Here is an 18375-nt window from a genome sequence, read left to right on the forward strand (position 1 = left end):
GGAGATCTGGTTGTGCCCTCTAGGGTTCCTTTTTCCCACTGGAAGAACTGAAGGCTCAGGAAAGACCTCTCTGTGTGGTGCTGCACTGACCTTGGGGAGGGGCAGTGGTACAGTGGGGTGCTTCAACCCTACCCTTGTGTTCTAGGACTATCTCAATCGTGTCTTATTGTTGAATAGCTGTTAGTTGCTTTTCTTGTGAGGGGAAGTGAAGTCAGGAACAACCTGTGTTGCCATCCTGGTGGTTTACTGACATCCACTTACAGTACTTCCAGAACTGTACCATTCAGGGAAGGCAGGAGGCCGCTGTGTACAGCTGTGGTGCTCGCAAATCCCAATTCCATAAGGCAGGCTGACAGTCTAGAAACTCGCATACGTTTTTATATTACTGTCTGGAGGTGGAATTCTTCTTCCCGTAATTTCTAGCTTTAATTGCTTGTATGAATTACCATACTTCTAATTGGATAAAGCACCCTTTTACTTTCCATCAACCTGCTTATGAGCCCCCTTCTGGAGGCAATTAGAACTTCAAAGGAAACTTCTTGAGTCAGGGAGGAAAGGGCCAGGATTTGAATGAGAAACCTGATACATTCTCAAAAAGATATTTGCTGGACATTAAAACAGATCTTCCAAATCCCTACTCCTACATGGCTATTGCAGTAGGAATTTGTGCAAATTATTTTAGTAGAGGGGGTTTTGCCATGAAATGCAAAGGTTACCAAAAAGGACTTGTTTTTACAATATAAGAATGCATCCACTTTTTTTGGCATCTTTTTTGAAAAATATAATTAGAATTTCTTCTTAGCAGCAAGGATCTGGCTCAACTTATTATTTTTCTATGATAAAAATTACTATCTCTTTAGATCCTCTGCCAGGTTATTTTAGGGGAGGACACTATGTGGGTGACCTTTTGAACATATTTGCCCCATTGCAAATATGTCATTGGTCTTGACTTTTCTTAAGCCCTGTTTGAATAAATGAATATTTCATGAACAGCTGCAGCTACAATTATCTATAGTTCAGGGACGATGTATAAAGAAAATAGTACAGTGATCTGTGATGCTTTTAACCTCTTCATGGAAATTGAATTAAGTCAGTAGATTGGATAAAGAAGCCATGTACTTTTACTTGTAGAATCAGAGTCTGATCAAATCCCCAGCCTTAGTCTCTGAGAGCACAGCAGACACCAGCCCATGTACCCAACCCACTCATTATTCTGCGCTGCCTCTAGGAGTACCTGTTATCACAGCAGCCCCTGCCTATCCCCTTGCTCTTGTCTTTCCCAGCCAGCCACCTCTGCAGAGGCTACCTCCATTCCTGAGCCTGTTACAAAAGCAGCAGAAGCCTACATGTCACCATCCGTGTTTGGAGGTGAATCATGCTGCTCATCAGAACAGGATTCAGGTCTGGCTTCTGAAATGCTGCATTCCCATCACCGTTGTGGACTAATCTAGTATTTTTTAGAAGCCTTTTTAATGATTGAGCTCTTTCTTCAAATGAAATCTTACATGTATTCTGCCTTATAGATAAAAGTACATAGTAGAGTAGATAAAATAGATAATAGCTGGATTGGGGTGCCCAGATTTTCCTTGCTTAACTACTGCCCTTTAAAATGGCCCCTGAGACATTGCCGTAGGACCCCATGGCTTTGTGGTGTGTGGTCTAAATCTGCTGGACTAGGCCAGAAACCTAATTGGGCCTTGATTTCTTACCACTCTCTGGAAATTCTCAAGCACTCTTCCTGCTGTGCCAGACCTCCTTTCAGACTAGTGTCTTATACCAGTCCCTCAATAATGTGGGTAGGGCTTTTGGACCTCCTGCATGCTTCTCTTCCTATGAGACTGGGGCCCCCTTGTGAATGCACAGATTGCCTAGAACTCTAATACAGCTCGAAACATCCTGCTTCCACACTCTCCTCCACCTTATTAGACCTTGAAGGTGACTCTTGTTTGCTTTTATTGATTTGATCCTCCAGCTTGGACTCCAACTGAGGACATACAAGCTTCAAATGGCTAGAAGCAGCCAGTTTATGTGAAGACAGATCCAAATTAGGTATAGTCAGAGATTTAAGATCTCAGCCTGGGACTCCCCCCAAGCCTTCATCTTCCATCCCAGTTGCACTTTGACCTGGGTGTAGTACTCTTTACACCTGGCCCACAAGTTCTTCGGACAGTTCCTTAGGCCACCCTTCCCATGAAAGACTGTTAAACACCTTGTCACTTTGTCACTGGCCCCTGAAGTGGATGTTTGTGACAGCACTTCCTCCTGGCTGCACTCTGCTCAGTGAGATGGAATATCAACTCTGATTTTACTCAGTACACCTGTTACGGTGGGGACCTTGTAGTGAACCATGAAATCTGGTCTGGGGAGTCCTGGATGAGGCTACTTGATGCTAGAGGGACTACCCACCAGATGGGGCTGCCTTGATCCAGCATGGCTGCCCTAGGGGCTGATAGGATTAAGATCTTCACACACATAGAGCTCAGTTCTGCCCAGTGTGCATCACAGGTTACACAGGTTGAGTTTAACAAGAAAAAGGAAGAAGGAGAGTCAACTCTGGGGCCCCGGTGGCATCTTCTTATATGAGGTTTAAGCAGTTGTGCTGAAGGATCAGAAGGTACAAAGGTGAGATGACAATGGTGGATCCCTTTAAGAGCAGACATGATAGTTTCCTCCATCCTTATTTCAAACACGTTCTTCAATTTCATTAGATAGAAGTCCATCTATCCAACCCATACAGCAACAGACACGCACAGGTTCACATACATGCATACGCATGTACACCTGCTCTTGTCTGAATAAAATAACTCCTAATTAGTTAATTTGGCATTTGCTATGGTTTTATTTGAACATTGCTTTTTGTTCTGTATGTTTGACCCTGAGGTTCAACAACTTTAACATCACTCATTATTATTCATTATACGCATGCAGAATGAGGAATTCTTACTGAAATTTTTTACTGAGGTCTGATTATGACAACCAAACCCAGTTGACCACCCCCATAGTTTTGATATTTTTATATTAGCTCAGAGAACAATGGCCGTTGATACCATGGGTCTTAAAGGGATAGAAATTCCAGTAGTTGGAGTATAGAAAGAAAACCAATTTTCTCATCTAGGGGAACACAATCAAAAATGCATTACTTTAGGGGCGCCTGGGTGGCACAGCGGTTAAGCGTCTGCCTTCGGCTCAGGGCGTGATCCCGGCGTTCCGGGATCGAGCCCCACATCGGGCTCTTCCGCTCTGAGCCTGCTTCTTCCTCTCCCACTCCCCCTGCTTGTGTTCCCTCTCTCTCTGGCTGTCTCTATCTCTGTCGAATAAAAAAAAAAAAAAAAAAAAAAACTTAAAAAAAATGCATGACTTTAAAACCAAAAGTGAAAGGGGTTACAGCTATAGAACCATTTCTACCACCAGATGGTGTTTGTCTGCTTCTGTGTGCTAATTGCTATCAATAATTAAACACAGGTCTCTGATTCATATGCACAGAGGCAGTGATTCTTAAATTAAACATTTTAGAATCATTATAGTACATTTTATAGGTTCAGCTAAACACAGCACTCTGGCTGATTATGATTAAACATACTGATACTAAATTACATATTGATCCATAAATATCAATGCACGCAGAGAAGCAATGAGAATAATGCTTGTAACTAGAAGGAGCATTTTAATTTTAGATGATAATGGGGACAGTTTTTAATGGAACATCATGCAGAAGTTTGGGTTCTTTTCATCATGTAGGAAAATATTTTATTTTTCCTTTTGTAATATTAATTATAGACTATATCTACTTTTCTGAAGTACATATCCAACAGAAGTAGATTCAAGTATCTTAAAAATGAAGAGAAGAAATAATTTGTGTTTTTTCAGCATTTTCTTAGAACTTTAAACAGAATAACATAACTTAAACTTATTTCCACTTCCTTGAATGTTTATCAATAAAAATGACAGATAAACTGTATTGAATTTATCAAACACAGAAACTGAAAAAGTTATTTTGAAAGGAGGTAACATGGGTTGGTAAAAACAACAACAACAACAACAACAACAACAACAACAATATAGTTCAAACTGGATGCTATCCTGGTGACCTTTTACCCAAACTCTTTATGATCCTGAGTGTTTGTGTCCTCACCAAGATTTTATTTATTTTATTTTATTTTACTTTTAAAAATTAATTTATTTTAGAGAGGGGGGAGCATGGGTTGGGGGGGCAGGGGAAGAGGGACGGGGAGAGGAAATCTTGAGCACACTCCCTGCTGAGTGCGGAGCCCCACGTGGGGCTCAGTACCACAACCTGGAGATCACCATCTGAGCCCAAATCAAGAGTCGGTCGCTCAACCAAATGAGCCGTCCAGGAGCCTCTGTCCTCACCAAGATTTTAAAGATCTCTGAAGTCTCTTACAGCTGTAAAATTATATGATTCTATTATCTTAATAAAATCCACAGCTATTTGAGAGGAAGCTGCATTAATGCAAATGGAAATTGAAGTTGCTCATAGAAGCCAGAAGTTGCACTTGATGATTCACTCATTTCCAGTCATTTCTCCTGCAGATCCATTGACTAATGCAGATACTTTACACATTCTGCATCATCATCCTCAATCAAAGCCATCCGATGATGCCACATGTATAAATTGAGAGTTCAATTATGAGTCATGTGTTCAACTCACTTTAGGAGACAAATAATAAAAACATTTATATTAGATGTGGAAGGACACTGTTCTTTATAAAAATAGATAAATGAAGCAGTCTTCTTATTGCTGAATTGTTAACTGCTTTGAAAACTATTGTGTCTCAGTGTTACTTAGGCAATTAGAAATCTGTGGGAAATTACAGTGTATGAAGTACATAAAGAACAGATAATCCTTTTTTAGAGCTTCGGGCGCTTTCTTTGAGTTTTTGTCCTCAAGGGGTTCCAAACACTTTGCAGTAAGTTTTAAACATCACAACTGGTTTATTTTCCTTTCTTCTCCATCACTTTGGTTTGCTACCAGAGTGCCTGTGCCAGGTTGGAGAGGAGACCAACAGTACAGCAACAAGGCACGTTGTCTCAGCAAGGCCAAAAGATGAACAAAAATGTACACAGTGTAAACAAAGTCCAATTTACCCAATTTTATCAGGTTTTTCTCAGTATGGCTCCAGGGGCTTATCAGTTCCATCGGCATCTGTGGGATTCATTTTCTAGGGGTGTATTTATAAAGGTAGGTTGGCTACAAAAGGGGAAACCCCTATACTTTTTATGCTGTGCTTAGTATCCTTATCTATAAAATAGATATATTAATATTCTCACAAAAATATAAAATATATTCAATAGTAAGGTTTATCAATGAATGGAATTATATCAACTTCATGTTGTAGCCTACCCTAACCATTGTGTTTTGATCCCCTTTCTGCTTCGTTTAGAGGTAAACATTATGCCCACTGTCCTCTATAGCTTTTTCAAATTCTTCCTACCCAAGAGTTATAGTGACAGTGCTTGGGTTCTGTTTTTTGGAAATTTTCACTAATGTTCATGACATAATGTTAATGATGTTGTTATTTTAGGTTGATACAGTCATCACAAATAAGCATGTTAGGTTTCAACATAAATGTAGGATCATTTTAGATTACTTCCCCAGGGTTTTTGAAGTAGCCAAAACAATGGCAGTATAAAATTTTTAATGATGTGTATTTTAGGAGTTATGAAAAAAGACACATTGCCTAATAAAACAAAAAAAAATAACAATAGGAAAGAAACACGGTAGGTTGTACATGTTACAGAAGAGGTCAAGTAAGGTATCAAATTGCCATCTATGCCAAGTTTGATGATGTAGAAAAATAGAGAACATATTTTTATTTTTCTAACACTGCTTCAGAGTGAAACCCCAATAAATCCTGACACAAAGTAGACTAAAGCAAACATCACAACATCACAAAGAACCATATAAAAATGATACAGAGATTGGATGATTGTAACTAAAGCTACAGAGACCTGAGAAGAGAAAACGCAGCTTGTGGTACATGCAAAGATACAAAGAACCACATTATACATGTAAGCTGCTGCCCAGGCAGATAAGGAAACATTATTATCGGTTATCTGTTCTCAGGTTTTAGTTTTGACTCCAGAGTTATTGAAGATATTGCAAAAGCAACAAAGGAAAATTACTTTCATCCTTGCCTCCTTGAATAAACCCTTGTTTTCAAGATTCATCTGAGTTTTTCCTAGCTGCTCAATGACTTCAAAATGTCATGACATAGAGAAAACATATATCCTCTCCTCTGATCACAGAGAAAAGTCGACTGAAAGAGAGATTCAGGGAATTACCAAGACAGGAGCAACCCTTATAGCAAAGAGTTGCCAGTGTGACGTTGTATGTAGCGTCCCCCACCACAGCACTCAAAAGGTTTTCCAGCTTTTCCTTACAGGGCTCATGTTGCTTACTTTACATGGTTTTGCAAATACAGTAGCTATTAAATTATAAATAGTACCTAAGGGGAATAACCACAGAAGGCCATTATGACTCAGTACTGAATTGAATCTAATCAATCAGGTAAGTTCTAGCAAGGGTGAGGAAACCCCAGAAAGGTTAAAATAAAGGTGAGAAAAGTGAAGGGGAAGCCAAGTTTGGGTTGTAGGTAAATTCTTTCCGTAGTGTGAGTGCCATGTGGTAAATTCTGAGAGTTTCAGAAGAGGAAAGGTCAAAAGTAAATAGGAAAATGCTGAAGATGTATTTTTCTTTATTCATTTTTATACCAGGGACCACCCTTAAGTAATCCTTGTCTTACTCTGATTATCTGGCTGAGGAATGTTGCTGCAAAAACAGGTCTCAGAGTTAGAATTACTCTCCATAGCTTTTAACTCTCTGTCATTCATTTTTTGAGGACAGCAGCAAAAGGGAAACTTTAGAAAAAGTTTAGTAAAAAAAGATATTAAATATTAAAAGATCAAAATACAAAACCAGAAGAAGAAGCTTACAGAGCAAGATTCCTTCTGGTAGCACTGTTGTTAGAATGTGGTAATAAAATCTGTTTATCCAAAAGAATATCGGTTCTTCAAAGGCAAGGACCATTATTATGCTTCTCATCTATTACCCCACACTTCCTAAAACATGTCTTTGTCTCTGTGGATGCTTAATAGATATGTGTTGGTTCTCTTTATTAACTCCATAAATGGAGATGAGAGGAGTCTACAAAGGCTTACAATTCTAGAAGTGAGCGTGGATTCTAAATTCATACAGTATGAAGTTTGCTGATGACTGAACTCAAATATGAGACTACCCCAAGTGCTGCTAATAATAACCTGAAGACTAGCTAGTATAGATTGATAATCTCTGGGCAGGAAAGGCATAATTTATGAATGACTGAGTTTGGGGAATAGACTAAAGTAAAATTCACTTACTCTTATGAAGGAGTTGGAGTCATTTGAAGTTACTTTAGACAGACACTCTTTACACCTTGAAAGCATGCAATATTTTCAAATACTCACTGGGTTAGAATGAGTAAATGCTTGTGTCCATTTATTTAACACTAGTTGCATATTATTGTGATTCTTTGATGATGTTTATAACCTTATCTTCCTCACTGGAATATATACTTCTTAAGTATAAACTCAGTTTAATTCATCCTTTTAGCTTCAGTTCTTACAAGGGCCCATAGGTAGAGACATACTCAATAAATATTTATTAAATGGACAACTCAAAAAATAAAAGTCTCTTAAATTGGTGGTTAAGCTGTACCACAGACTCTTCCCAAGACATTTCCAATATTTTAACCACTTCTGTCCTGTATCAACACTACCAAAATCTAATTTCTATATGCAATAAACCTGTTTAAACCCTTCCATTTCATGGAAACATTTGTTGATTATATATATATATATATATATATATATATATATATATATATATATATATATATATCTCACAATTATTTGTACACTTTTCCTTTGCTGTATCATGGTTAAGCCAAATGACTGATGACAATTTACATTTGGGACTAATATTCCAAAGTGGACTTCGTCCTACCTAACTACAAGAAAACCCAAAAACTGGTGTTTGACATTGGTATATGTACCTCCTATTAATTTTTTTCCCAACATTGCCATGTAAAACATGAAAATTGTTTTATTATTATGTTCAGTTAGCCACTGTATAGTACATCATTAGTTTCTCATGTGTGTTTAATGATTCATTAGTTGCATATAACAACCAGTGCTCATCACAGCACTAGGGAAATGTAAATGAAAACCAAGTTGTTGTATCTCTACATACCTTGTACACCTAATAGAAAGACTAAAATTTAAAAATGCTAATAACTAGCAACTGTTGGTGAGGATGCAGAGCAACTGGAACATGTGTTACTGATAGAAATGCAAAAATGGAACATTTAACTTTGGAAAATGGTTTGGCAGCTTCCTATCAAATGAAACAGACTTACCACAAGACCCATCTATCCAGCTCCTGGGTATTTACTCCAGAGAAATAAAAAATATTTACCAAAATCCTGAACATGACTGTTTCCAGCAGTGTTCTTTATGTTCAGGATTTTGGAGCTATTACCTCCGAGGTAGTGGATTATTTCTTAGCATTGAATAATTGGAAGGAAGTTTAAGGTCATGGAATTCTAAACCTTCCCATTTCCTATCCCTCCAGTCTGATGCTAAAGAATGGTTTCAGCTCCCTGAACTTCACCCCTAACTGAATTATATACATAATTAAATTTCTCACATGCTGTGGGGTTTCTAGGATTGCCAGGTGAAATGTGTGACTTTTATCTTGTTCATTTCTTTTGGTAGTGCTGAGACCATGGGACGAACATTTAAAATGCATGTTCATTTTATGTAGAAGTTTAAGAAGTACACATTTCATATACATTTTTTATATAATCTTTATGCAGAGCTGATTCCTAGTACGTTAGGTTTTCATACATTAGGTTAGGTTTTTATAACATCTGTAGAACCAATACGTTACTGTAAATCCACAGGGGATGTGAAGATCTTTGTGGTAGGATCCAAACTAAGTAGGTACTTGGAAAGTTAAAGTTCAGAAGAATACTCAACTTGGGGGGAAAAAGCATAGTTGCATAATAAATTATTCACAGTCCATCTCTAATTTATTTTTCTGCCTTATGTCCAATTACCAATGATATTTTCTCCCTTTACATGCATTTACTTTAATATCTACCCTAATGCGTTTGTATATGTCCTTGAAAATACATTTACCCTTGTAAAATATGTAGCAAACTTAAATGTAAAGACACACACACAGCATATATACAGAAGAGTACACAAACTATTACTGAACAACTCAATGAATTAAAAAGTCCAGAAATCCAAAAATGTTAACTACTGTCCAGATAAAAATAGGGAATATTAACCCCCCAGAAATCTGTGCTCCATCTCAGTTATTACCTCCTACAGAGATAATCACCAAACAACTTCCATTAACACTGATATGTTTTTCTTAATTTTTTTGGAATTTAAATAAATGGATCTTATAGTGTTTAATCTTTCTTGTCCAGTTTCTCTCATTCAACATTGTATTTACGAGATTCATCTTTGTTGCATACAGCAGCATTTTTGTTCTTTTCTGGATAGTATTCTAACATACAGATTTATTTATTGAATCTAGTTGTCTCACTTTTTGACTACTGCAAATAATGCTGCTATGAACATTCTTGTATTTGGATGTAGTCACTTCAGTTAAAAATTTAGCAATGGTTGGAATTGCAGGGCCGTAGCTTATGTCTATGTTCTGCTTTATTAAATACTGTCACACAGTTTTTCAAAATGTTTGTACCAATATAAAGCCCAAAAGCAGTGCCTCCACATTCGTACCAACTTATGGTATTGTCAAAAAAAAAAACCAATTGGTATTATATCCCCCACCCCGATCCTTTAATTTGCATTTTCCAAAGACTACTGCTGCTAAGCTTAAGCTCCTTTCATATGATCATTAGCCATTGGAATATTATATCTTTCTTAGTGAAGTGTCTCTACAATCCTTTTGCCTATTTTAAATTGGGATGTGTTAAAAGACACATTAAAATTAAAAGACAATTAAAAAATTGATTTTTCTTCAAATATTTCTGGATACAATACATATGTCAGAGATAAGTATTGCAACTATATTATTCTCTAACTCCTGTTCTGTGGCATGCATTTTTTACTCTCTTGAGTCATTTGTGATTTGTATTTTTCTCTCTTTTTTTTTCTTATCATTGTTTTCAGAAATTATCAGTAACGTTAATCTTATCAGATAAGTTATTTTAGGTTTGTTGGGTTGTTTTCTTACTGCTTCTTTTTTTTAATTGTATTAATTTATTTTTCTGTCATTTTTTTCCTTGTCAGCATTCTTTGGGTTGAATTTCCTTTTTATTTTCTAACATTTTGCAGTAGTTAGATCACTGTTTTCCACATTCTTTTCTAATCTCTTTTCTGTTCTAGTATGTGCACTGAAGTCCATAAATTTTCTAAACACATTTTAAGCTATATTTCATAGTTTTTATCTCTGTTTTATAATGTATCATTGTCATTCAGTTCACATTTTTTTCCTAATTTCTATTGAGATTTCTCCTGTGACCCATGGACTATTTTTACAGGGTTTGCTTAGTTTTCAAACAATAGAGCTTTTTCCAGATAGTTTTTTCTACTAATTCCTTGCTCAATTCCTGTCTGGTTAGAGAACAAAGTGAATTATTTCTGTCCTTTGAGGTGTTTTGAAACTTGTTTTATGGCCATCTCATGGTCAATTTTGCTAAATGTTTTATATTCACTTGTAAAGAACACTCTGTATGTCATTTGATCATTAGTTCAGATTTGTTAATTCATTTAGATACTGTGTTTCTGTATTGATCTGTGTATCAGATATGAGAAGGACTTGGAAAAATTTCCTTTGATGATATGGATTTCTCTATTTCTCATCTAATGCTTTCAATTTGAAGCTATATTAATGAGCACATATGAATTTAGAAGTTTATCTTACTGATATAGTTACAAATTTCTCATTTTAAAATATCCTTTATTATCTTTCCTAATACCTTTTTGTCTGACTTAGAAGTCTACTTATCTAATATATGTATATCAGAAAAATAAATGTTACAACTTTCTTTTGGCTGGTGTACAGGAGGTTAATTTACTAATCTTTTACTTTGATGCTTTCTGTCTTTTAAAATTTTGTCTCTTGTGAAGTGCCATGGAGTTGGTGCATTGGGTGTTTTTTCCTCCAGTCTGACAATCTTTATCCCCTTTTTTAATAGTAGTATTTAATTCATTTTAGTTAATGTAATTACAATATTTTTGAGTTCGTATCCTCCAAAGTATCATTTGTATTCTATTGGACCACCTGTTTCTTTTTTCTATCTTTTCTTTTTTCTTCTAGCTTTTATTAGCTTTTTGGCATTTGCTAACTTCTAAGATACACATTTTTTTTCCCCTGCTACTTGTTCAGAGTTTTCCTGGATAACAAATTATTCCTTTTACCATTTCCTAGATTTTAAAACAATGGAACTCAATTTACTTCCTCCTACCCTCCAAATCGTTGTTAGCCCTACATTCAGTTCTACAATATTTCAGATCCCACAGGACATTTTTACTGCTTTAAGCTGCTAATATTCATTTACATTTAGACATATATTGACACTTTTCCATGTTCTTTAATTTGCTTGACATTTCTGTTTTGGTCAGTGATCATTTTCTTTTAGTTAACATTTGCTGTCAATGAATTCTCTCAGCTTCTGCTTTTCTAGAAATTTCTTTCATTCACCTTGAGTTTTGCTGATATAAAATTCTAGATTGACGACTGTTCTCTTTCATCATTTCAGAGTTATTGTCTTCAGACTTGTCATATCTTATGATGCATTAGATGAGTCTTATTGCTGCTTTTTGAAGGTAATATATTGTATTTTCTGATCGCTTTCGAATCTTCTCTTTGTCTTTTGTTTTTAGTCATTTAACTATGATGCAGTATGTGGTTTTCTTCCTATTACCTTTGCTTGGATTTCTCAGTACCTTTTGAATATATGAGTTGATATTTTTGGGGGGGTTGGGAAATTCCATTATTTTGTTTTCAAATGTTACTTCTACCTAAGTTGCCAGATTACAATTATGTTATTACCTTTTATCATGTCCCATTTATCTCTGAAGTGGTTTTATGAATTCTCCATACTTACAGTGCTCTGTGCTTTAGCGTAGATATTATCTATTGACTGTTCTTCTGGTTCATTAATATTCTCTATTACTTTATTTAGTCTTCTGTTCATTATATCCATTCATTTCTTAATTTCAAAGCTCTGTTTTTCAGTTCTAGAATGTTAATCTGAGTCTTACAAATTCTAGTTCTCTAGCAAATATCTTATCTCTTTTGTCAAAATACTAATGACCATTATATATGTCACTAATCTATGAACTATTTTTTAACTATGCATTTTCTTCTTGGTTCACTTTCTCATTAGATCTGATATTTTTTATTAAATGATGGACATTGTATATGAAAAGTTTTAGCCATTCTGTATGATATGGTCTTCTTCAGCTTGGGTTCAAAGATCCTCTGGTATGCTATCTTTGTGGGGGAATACATCACATTAATCCTTTTAGGAATTAAGCTAAACGGGTTCTAGTTGGGTAGAGCTCATTCTGCTGCTGATTTGTCCTCTCGATGTTCTTCAGTGCTTCTCACTGAAGCTTTTGTTGATTACTAAGGAACTTGCACATTGATGAATAATAAGGCATAATTTTGGTTTCCTCAGCCTCATGAATCAACTGAAGCCATAATTTTGTTTTTCAGCAGTTTTCTGCTTAGCTTCTGAGCCTCTTGCCTGCAAAGTTGCAGAACTGTACATGAGTCTTGGGTGTAAAATCACTCAGTGCTGGAGCTATCTCTGTACCTCCTTCCTTTCCAGGATCCCAGCCACTTTTCTCCTGACTATCTAGGCATTTCCAAACTATAATTATTGCCTCTCCAGTCCTGTGAGATTGCCAAAAAATCTGTTTGTTTTTCTGTTTCTTAGCACAGTGTCTTACCGATTTTTAAGAATCAGCCAATTTCCTGAGAGGAAAAGTGACTTACAGAATATCAGCTCATCTCTCTGCTGTTTCACTTATATCTTGGCCCTTGAAGGTTTAGTTGTTTCATCAACTCATAAATGCTTTAAAACAAACTTTTTAAAACAGATTTTATGCTGATTTTCTAATTATTCCTGGCAGGTCTGCCACAAATGAATCCACTAGAACCTGAAGAAAATTCTGTGTTTTTTATTTATGAAAATGCATAGTGATATTTGTATGTGTGTTTATTTTGCATAAATGATATTTTTATGTAACTCTGTCTATTCAATATTTTATAAGATATATGTAGGTATATATATATATATATATATAGTTTGTATATGTAGGAATATGTGTGTATGTGTGTGTATATGTATATATGTGTATATATAGTTAGTATAGTTTGTTGCTTTTAACTCTAGGATAATATCATATAATATGCTTTCAACACAATTTACATATTCATTCACATTGTGATGAACATTCACATGTTGCTTTCAACTTCCTGCTACCACAAGCAGTGTGTAATAACATACATATTGCCTCATGGCCCTGTGTGAGAATTTTTTGATGTATATGTGCTAATGAGGGGATGATTGAATGATTGTATACACACATATAATTATTTTTTCTTTAAATGGTGTTCTAATATATCATCTTTGAAAATTACTTTGTGTTGATGTTTAAGTCCATATCTTTTAATGAAATATTAGATATTTTAGTATTGTCTCACTTTTTAGAAAATTCTTAGTAATCCTGCATTACATATTTAAGAAATTTTCCCTGCTTTCCAAGAATTTATATGCTTTAAAAATTACTTTGTTTATGGTTTAAAAAGGCACTGTCAAAAAAATAATAAATTAAAATAAATGAATAAATAAAATAAGTAAAAAGGCACTGTCAGTAAAACTGATCCACCTTAGATAAGTGGTCTACACCTGAAATTATGATGGTCTATAAGCGGCTGAAAGAAATGATTATAACTAACAAGTTGTGTTTCTGTTTATTTTTCTTCATTACTTATCACAATTTTGCTTTATGTGTTTGATGGTAAGTTATTTGGAACATAAGCTTTAAAAACTGTTGTCTTTTTTTTTTTTTTTTAAGATTTTTTTTCTTTATTTGTCAGAGAGACAGAGCACAAGCAGGGGGAACAGCAGGCAGAGCAGGCAGAAGGAGAAGCAGTCTCCCTGCTGAACAAGGAGCCCAGTTTGGGACTGGGTCCCAGGACCCTGGGACCATTACCCAAGCCAAAGGCGTCCCAAAACTCTTACCTTTTTATGTCAGTATATACTTTTATCAATATAAGTTGTATATTTTCTTCCTTTTGTTTTTTTCTTGACTTTTTAACTTAAATTTAATTTTTTCATCTCCTTATTTTTTTAAAGATTTATTTATTCCCTTGAGAGGGTACATGAGCAGGGGGTGGTGAAGAGAAAGAGGGAAAGAAAGAATCCTCAAGCAGGCTCCTCATTGAGCATGGAGCTGATGTGGGGCTCAATCTCAAGACCCTGACATCGTGACCTGACCCAAAATTAAGAGTTGGCCATCTAACCAAATGAACCACCGAGGCTCCCCTCATCTCCATATTTTTGAAAAATCATGGTACATTCTAGTATTTTAATTTTGCAGTCATTGTCTGGTACTTTTACTGTGAACAATATATTCTTAAATTTTATTTTTTAACTTGTGAAACCATTTATCTTGGAGTTTGCAAATCTTCTATGCTTACTTAGATAATTACAGTTTACTAGGGGCGCCTGGGTGGCTCAGTCGTTAAGTGTCTGCCTTCAGTTCCGGGTGTGATCCCGGCGTTCTGGGATCAAGCCCCACATCAGGCTCCTCTGCTGGAAGCCTGCTTCTTCCTCTCCCACATCCCCTGCTTGTGTTCCCTCTCTCACTAGCTGTCTCTATCTCTGTCAAATGAATAAATAAAATCTTTAAAAAAAAAATTACAGTTTACCTATTTTGTCTTTTTTTATATTGTTGATAATTGTTTTAATTTTGTCCTTGCTCTCTACTGTATTTTATAGCTATTTTATGCTAGAAAGTATACTATTCAATGATTTATTAGACATTAATCTTTATCAGACATTAATCTTTATCATTTTTTGAGGAACCTCCATACTGTTTTCCAGAGTGGCTGCACTAGTTTGCATTCCCACCAACAGTGCAAAAGGGTTCCTTTTTCCCCATATCCTTACCAACACCTGTTGCTTCTTGTGTTTTTGATTTTAGACATTCTGAAAGATGCGAGGTGATATGGCATTGTAGTTTTGATTTGTGTTTCCCTGATGGTAAGTGATGATTCAACTTTTCATATGTCTGTTAGCCATATGTCTTCTCTGCAGAAATGTCCGTTCATGTATTCTTGCCCATTTTTAATTTGATTATTTGGTTTTGGGGTGTTGAGTTTTATAAGTTCTTTATATATTTTGGATGCTAACTCTTTGTCAGATATGTCATTTGCAGATATCTCCTCCTATTCTGTACGTTGCCTTTTAGTTTTGTTGATTATTTCTTTCACTGTGCAGAAACTTTGTATTTTGATGTACTCCCAATACTTTATTTTTGCTTTTGTTTCCCTTGCCTCAGTAAACCAGTTGCTATGACCAATGTCAGAGAAGTTAATACCTATGCTCTCTTCCAGGATTTTTATGGTTTTAGGCCTCACATTTAAGTCTTTAATCCATTTTGGGTTTATTTTTGCATATGGTGAAGGAAAATGGTACTGCTGACCAATCTTGATAGGAAATACTAGGCAAAAGAACTATAAATGTAGGCGTGCCTGGGTGGCTTATTTGGTTAAGCATTTTCCTTCAACTCAGGTCATGATCTCAGGATCCTGGGATCAAGCCCCACATCAGGCTCCCTGCTTAGCGGGGAGTCTGCTTCTCCCTCTGCCCCTTACTCTGTTCATTCTCTCTCTCTCTCTCTCCCCCCCTCTCTCTCAGATTAAAAAAAAAAAATTAAAGAAACATAAATGTAATTATCATCTATTTTTCCCAGTTCTAGAGGGAAAGCTGTCCATTCCTCCTTTAGGCAGTAAGCTCCATTAGGACAAGGATCGTTTTTATCATCATCTTGACCAATAGAAATCCCGTACTTACCAAAAACCTAAGAGTTAGTACATGTTTAATAATTATGTGTTGAAAGAAAGAAAGAAGAAAAGGAAGATGATAAGCTTTTTTGTGGTTTGGGCTAATGAGGTTTTCACTCATGAACCATCAAATCCTAATTTAGGTTGTCACAGAATAAATACTGAATATGTTGAAGAAAAATAAATGTAGAAATGGTTCATAGTGAAAGGATTTTTGTGATACCAATTGGGAAAGCATCTGTCTTGCAGGATATGGAGTTGGGTGTGCTTGTAATATAAATCTTTTACATTAACATCAGAGCCAGCATTCTTAATAGAATGATATGGAACATTAAAACAATTATCCATTATCCATTATCAGATACTTCATTCTACTCCACCCACATACCAGTAAAATGCCTTTGTATTACTAATCTGGGTATTACTAAAGATTACTGAAGATCACCACAGCATTCTCAAAACCTTTTGAAATTTTCTTTTGCCTAGCAGAAGATCCTAAACACATCCAACAATACTATTTTTAAGTAAGGGACCAGAGAAAATATAGACTATACTATATTAATTAATAAACTATATCAGCTTTATCAACCAAACTATATATTAAGTTAATTTTAAAAAAAATGAATAAAATGGATGGAAACAATGATATAATGAATCACCAATAGTCTTAGGTTCAACTGAATTTCTTAAAACCAAACAGAACTCAAGTGTTCTGTTCATTGTTTCTCAAAGTATGTATAGATATTTGTAATCAGAATCCAAAATAAAGTGGGGTAAATACTGAACCATTTCAACATTCTGAAGTAAACACTGCCACTCCTACAGAATGGTCTGTTTCCCGGGGCGGGAACTTGTTGGAGGCTGTGTGTTTTGGGTGGCAAAAAGATGGTTACCTAGCAACAACCCCTCCTCCCAAGTGTCTGCTGCTAGAATGGTATTGTTCACGTCAGCGAATTGATTACTTGTTTGCTGAATCGAAAGAGAACAATGTAATAATGTGGTAGGGTATAAATCTCAAACATAAGAAACTTACAGGTTTTTCCTCTGTGTTGGATCATCTTCCCACTCCTCATCTAGTGCTAGTAGAAGCTTGTCTAAAGAGATTGGATAATAAATAATATGCTATTCATCAAATGACAATGAGGGAAACCTCTGACATTTTAATTAGTAACATTTATTTCAGTTTGCTTTTAAAGCAAGCAATGAAACAGTTACTATATTCACAATAGCATTAGCTCTGGGCAAGAGGTAATTTTATCACAATGTGTCCTTAGAAATGAGACAGCCCAGGGTGGGATGGGGTTCTGTTGAAACAGAGTTTTGCCATCTGAAGGTAAAATTAATGAGATACTAATTTATATAAAACATACAAATAAGGTACTTACGTTTACGACAAATGAGTTTAACCATATGTTAGCAATAACTTAGCCAGGAAACACACATTCTGGTAAACCTCAGACCATATATTTTGTTTACCTGTGGTATATGCATAACAAATCAATGCCACTTTCATCTAATGAATGTCTATTCCTCAGGACAATCCCACTACATTCATGCATAACTGAGGAAGCAAGTAATCTGAATGATTACTGTAATCTGAATGATTACGAACAGGGGTGGCAATGAAGTGAATGAAGTGAAAAGATAAGGACACAAAACACAGGTTCTTCCAATGGAATAAATTAAATACAGTAAATTAGTTTGTGTGTTTTCATAGCATGACAATATATGGTTTTAAAAAATCTGTTAAAAGAATGTTAAAATGCCAAGTATGTGGGAGCAAGTAGAAAGGGAAAGAAAAGGACTTTGGTTTATAAAATTTTCCATGATGCAAAAGACTGAAGCTAATTTTTCCCCAGCCACAGTCCTGACGCTCGGAGCGACTGCTTGCCAATGTGCAGGAGCCTGTCTTGTACAGTAGCTTTCTGAGAGCCACCCAGTGCCCCCTCCTCCTCCATCCCAACACATACTGAATGTCATTTGCTCACTGAGCTCCAGAGCACAGGAATTCTTTGCGGAGCAATAATTGACAGTTGGAGTTACAACCTGAGTTCTCTCCTTTGGAAAATTGCTAAACATTTGTTTTAAAAGGCACACTCTTCAGATTAAAATTAAACAGAATCTGACACCATATAGTCTCCAGTTCCTCAACCCCAGAAATATCAGCAGTTCAGAAAAAAATAGTTTCCTTTAAAAATAACCAATAATTATCAATTCTTTCATTTTCATTGTTGGTCTGACTCTTGTAACTATTT

The sequence above is a fragment of the Ursus americanus genome, chromosome 19, assembly GCF_024610735.1.
Source record: "Ursus americanus isolate L20-20 chromosome 19, mUrsAme1.1.p, whole genome shotgun sequence".
In the NCBI taxonomy this organism is placed as follows: domain Eukaryota; kingdom Metazoa; phylum Chordata; class Mammalia; order Carnivora; family Ursidae; genus Ursus; species Ursus americanus.